The sequence below is a fragment of the Crinia signifera genome, chromosome 6 (genome assembly GCF_055691185.1).
Source record: "Crinia signifera chromosome 6, ASM5569118v1, whole genome shotgun sequence".
NCBI classification, from domain to species: Eukaryota; Metazoa; Chordata; class Amphibia; order Anura; family Myobatrachidae; genus Crinia; species Crinia signifera.
Genome location: NC_139222.1, coordinates 130,432,691 through 130,438,690, shown reverse-complemented (window position 1 = coordinate 130,438,690; position 6,000 = coordinate 130,432,691).

Here is a 6,000-nt window from a genome sequence, read left to right as displayed (position 1 = left end):
CTATTCTATTCTCAACTCCACGCCGACGTGGATAGTAGGGCATGAAAAGGTCGTAGGACGCGTACCGCCGCCCCTCGCGGGCTCGCTGCGCTCGCCACGCTTCGGGTTCACGTTGATCGTGGGGTGGCGTTAAAAATTGTGGGGGCCATTTAACAATTCAGGGGGACTATTAGGGCTCTGTGGACCATTTAACATTGTTTCCTATGTAAAAATCGCGGGCATTGAGGCATTTAACGCTAAAATCGCGGTCAATCTGCCTTTTTAACATTGTTCCCTATGGGAAAATCGCGGTAATCGCGGGTACCCGATTTTGATGTACCCGCGATTTACCCGCGATTACCGCGATTGCCGCGATTTTACCCGCGATCCCGCGATTTCAATCGTGGGCGCCGTTCTAGGTAAAGAGTACCTAACTTTTATTATTCAATGATTAAAACTGTGAAATATATTAAAAAACATACACACATAAACAAAAAAGTGAAAAAAAATCGTGTTAAAACAGCACTTGCGGGTATGCCGTGTGTGTAATAAGTGTCTCTAGCGTACTTCGTATTATTCAGCGCCTCATATAGGCTTTGCGGGTCTCAATTGCAAAATAAAAAATCCTGTTCAAACTACAAGGTGTTTGTCCTTAATAGGACCCAGTGTTGGTAATTCACCTTAATGGAAATGTCTTTAAGTAACCAAGTTTATATGCTGGTAACAGTGATGGGCAATACTATATTCAAGATGAAACAATGTTGCCACCTGCTTGAATTAGACACACTGGGGGAAATTTACTAAGATGAGAGTTCTATTTCAGATGGGATGTTGCTATGGGCAACCAATCAGATATAATCTATTATCTTCAAGAAGGTGCTAAATAAATAAGAATTAGATTCTGATTGGTTGCCCATAGCAACATCCCATGTGAACTAGAACTCCCATCTTAGTAAATTTACCCCACTGTGTTGCTTGCTATCAGAGATCAGCACGAATAAGTCCTGTGTCTGGCATTGGTGACAGGTTATGTACACAATATTTGGAGTCCTACTGATCAGAACAAGAGGATTGCAGGGATGTTACCACTGCCTGCACAGTAATTTATGCACTCTTTTAAGTTAATAATCAGATACTTGGTAATTGCACAACTTAGTTGCAATAAAAGTTTTTAGAAAATGAAACTTTGGTTTTAAATTATTACTTCATGTGCTTAATCTGCCAGAATTGATAAACCATTTTTTAAAATTAACATGTTATAGAGACCCAGATTATTGCTGCAAAATAGTGAGTAGATATAAATCTTGTAGTTAAAGTATATCACGTCTATGTGGTGCGGCCGCAACCACTGCGATCGACTGATGTGTGCAGCAATGTTAGGATATTAGGTGTAGTCCAAACGGTGTTTTAAATGCCGATAAGTACTGAAACTTTCAGTGTGAGTCCGGACACCCCTATGGACATAGACCTGCTGGCATACAGATAGGTTAGTACAGGCATGTCCAAACTATGGCCCTCCAGCTGTTGTGAAACTACACATCCCAGCATGCCTTGCCACAGTTTTGCTATTAGGGAATGATAAAACTATGGCAAGGCATGATGGTATGTGTAGTTTCACAACAGCTGGAGGGTCATAGTTTGGACATGCCTGGGTTAGTACATTACAGCCCTTACAAGGGCTAAATACGTTGGAGCACCGATTATATACAGTTATTTAGACACACACACGAGAGTGACCCACACGGCTGGTTCTGCCAGCGTGCGCGTTTCGCTTCACGCTTCCTCAGGGCAACCCGCTCTGGTGCCCCAGATCATTTAAATACAATGTGTTAAGATACTCTCGTCCAATCGCCTCCATCGGCGTCATTGTCCAGCCCACCGTTGTTAGGCTTGGCCAGACGATTGTTTGAATAATGCAGCTGCCTGTGACCGTTGCAATATATATATATATATATATATATATATATATATATATATATATATATATATATATATATATATATATAAATATATATAAATATAGTAGATTTATATCTACTCACTATTTTGCAGCAATAATCTTACTTAAAGACCTTTCCATTAAGGTGAATTACCAAAATTGGGTCCTATTAAGGACAAACACCTTGTAGTTTGAACAGGTTTTTTTCTTTTGCAATTGAGAACCGCAAAGCATATATGAGGCGTTGAATAATACTAAGTACGCTAGAGACACTTATTATTCACGGCATACCCGCACTTGCCTGTTTTTGTGTTTCCAGGCCTATAATCTCTTGCTTTTGGATAAAGAGACTTAATAACATGTCATCCGGCAATCATGAGTTTCTATGGCCAATTGAGAGGGTTGGATAGTACTTACTAATAAATAAATGAGAATTGTTTACGTCTTTCTATGCTCTTGGTGTACTTGGTAATTATCCCTGCGAATGGGCAGACAATTTCTTTCAGGGGTGGGAACCAAAACCACTACCTTGTCCCCCCCGGATTAAAGGTGCGGTTCATACACTTTTGACGTTACTGAGCCCAGTTCATATGTTCATTTAAAGGCAGCTCAATTTGTCTTAAGTGAGCATAAAGTTGAGACACAAATTGCACAATGTTAGGTTCTTAAGACGGTTGTTCCCACTCTTCCTATAAGAGAGCTAAGATTCCTATAGATCAGTGGTGTCAAACTCACGGCCCATCAGCTGTTGTGGAACTACACATTCCAGCATGCCCTGCCACAGTTTTAGCTATCCAATATCTAAAATCTGTGGCAGGGCATGCTGGGATGTGTACAGCTGGAGGGCCACGAGTTTTTCGCCACTGCTATAGATTGATTACCATAAAGAAGTTCAATGGGCCTAAAGCCCATAGATGATTGGGGGCCCTCCCAAATTGCAGACATTAAATAGGCTAAGAACAGGTTCCAGTCTCTCTTATCCTGGGATACCGCCTGCCTTACCATTTTCTTCAGGTGCAGTTAAAGCGTTCTACCAATGCGGAAGATACACCAAGGTGTTTATTCTTTCAACCCCCAGCAGATAGTAAACAACTTTTATTAACTTAGACATAAAAAGTTGTGCTAGACTTAATATTACGTAGAAATTTTGCTGATCTTAACGTCAATACAAATAGCATCTAACTATGTGTTCTTTACCAATACTGGCCCCACTGCCATAAACACACAATACTGTCAGGGAACTCCTGCAGTATTTGGCCTGAGACCTTTAGAGCCCCTCTAAGGAGGGTCTTCTGCCAATAACAACCACCCATTGTTCCCTTAGGGCAGACAGCTCACAGGTACTTAGGATGTTGTCCAGACTTACACAAATAGGCAGGAGACCACTATGTAATACAGTAGAGTAGAGATGTTCTGGATGCCACACACACACAGGTGTGCTGCAGGCAATAAAGGAATGGGAGGACAAACCACATACTGGGTATACTAAGATGGCAGACAGAGAAACACCAGAACTTAGCTTTAGGAGTGCAGACTAAGAGCAATCTGAGGACACCAGGCTAACAAGGCTGGAGCAGGATACAGAGATCAAAATCCACTAGAGACACTGGAGGGACCAAATGAACAGGCTCTGGAATGAGCAGGACTTCTAGAGACTCAAATTAATGGGCATGTCCAAACTGTGGCCCTCCAGCTATTGTAAAACTACACATCCCAGCATGCCTTGCCATAGTTTTAGAATTCCCGAACAGCAAAACTGTGGCAAGGCATGATGGGACTTGTAGTTTCACAACAGCTGGAGGGGCATAGTTTGGACATGACTGGTCTAGTGTATCGCCAGCATAAGCCAAATACACCCCCATCAAAAATGTTAACTGCAAGCAATTGCTGTTTAATGGTCGGACTCACCCCAGCCACTGTTCATGTGGCTCAGTCGTGGTGCAGTGGGTATCGCCCTGCAATATGTCTGGCTGCTGCTGTAGGTAGATTTAGTCACCTTTTCCAGAGCTCTTTGCCACATAGTAGTGTCCAGAAAAAAGTCCCCGTATGGGCAACCAAATATGGTTGGTTGTATGATGCTGTTCACAGAAATATTGGGGGTACAAACCTACCTATTAGCTTACAATAAACATATTGAAAAGTGGGTACCCAGCTGAAAGGTAGATATTTAACACCGTACTGTGGCCAATGCAAAGATTACAATTTTTTTTAAAAAGAAAAACACTTCCAGTAACGAGTCTGTTTGTTTGGAGCATCATGGAGTTGTAGCAAGCTCTGTTGTCCCAATTTTTAAACTAGCACTGATATTGCAGCTGAGGCATGCAATCCCCTCAGGCCAAGTATTACATCTGTTATGACAAGTTCTTATTTTTTTTCGGTACTTGTGTAGTTTCACGGCGCCAGCATGGCGCCGTGCTACTTCCGGGTGTACGCTCGCCACGAAATATGTCCAAAAAAGTAACTTAACTCCATGCCAACATGGATAGTTCATACCTCCACTATCCATGTTGGCATGGAGTTGATTTTAAATAGCGTGGCGAGCGTAGCGTGCCCACAGCATGGGCGAGCGAAGCGAGCCCCGCAAGGGGACTCAGACGCACGGGGGCCACGCTGGCGCCGTGAAACTACACAAGTACCTTTTTTTCTACAGATTAACTTTTGCATCACTTTTTAATCTACCTCTCCTGCACGGACCTGTGGGTCACATTCTTATCTTCCCATCCTGCCCACTACACCAAGAAGTGGGCAGGTGCAGGATACCAAACAGCAGAGTGGCTCCTTTTCTCCATTTAAATAGGCTACATGACAGATTAGAAAATAGAAGACATGTGTGATGTTAATTCAACCAGGAATGAAGCATTGTTTCAATGAGCTTTAAGGGTTCCATGTCCGTAGATGATGTAACTCCACTTTCCCTTCAGGCTTCTTTTAATGGACAGATTAATATAAACAGCCTTGTGTTCTTTGTCTTGGGGGCACAATGCCAGAATAAACACTAAGAGCAGACAAATCCGGTTTAACTGCTATAGAGCAACACCAGCTTATGGGCACATAGTTTATCAGCTTGAATGCTGGCACAGATACAGGCAGTTTTAAATAGTCATACACTGTTACTGCTTATACATCACACTTATATACTCACTTCCAAAAGGCAACTTTAGTAACCCAATGCACCCTGTAATGTAATGGTTACTATAGGTGACAACACATTTACTGTCATTTTATTACTGTATTTCATGACAGATTCTATCTCTCCCTCTGCAATGTACACCGCAAAAGAGGTTAGAATTATTTAAAAGCTGTGTGAACATTTGCCAATTTTAATATCTCAATTTATACCATTACTTTTGTTTTTTCAGACATTTTAATTAGTATACTATTGGTTTTTATAGCCTTCATCTGTTTTTATTGATATGGCGCTCTGTATAGACAGAAGCAGTAAGGCCAACATCTACGAAATCACTTGTGTATTATATTGTTGAAAAACAACACAGGCATGGGTTAAAGAAAACAGATTTGGTTTCCCCTAACTTCACCCATCTGTCACTGTTGCCACCATTACTGACTGGGTGAAGTTATTATTTATATCAGGGGCAGCCAACTCCAGTCCTCGAGAGCTACCAACAGTGCATATTTTCCAGGTCTCCTCACAGAATCACAAGTGAAGTATTTAGCTCTGGGTGCCGGACGGCTCCCCGACAGTCAGGATTCCGACAGTCATTACTCCGACGACGGATTCCCGACTGCACCCTCGTGGGGGTCCACGACCCCCATAGAGGGAGAATAAAATAGGTGGCGAGAGCAGCTCGCCACCGTGCCCGCAGCGTGGTGAGCGCAGAGAGGCCGCAAGGGTCTTCATTGCGCTCCCACCGCTGTGCAGTTGGGATTCCGATGTCTGAGTAATGACTGTTGGAATCCCGACTGTCGGTGAAATATACCACACCCTTAGCTCCACCTGTGGATCATTTATAATGTGTCAGTAATGAGTGCACCTGTGTACCTGTTGGTAGCTCTCGAGGACTGGAGTTGGCTACCCCTGATTTATATACAGTAGTTTTGTTACCTATTAGCCTCGTCATCAG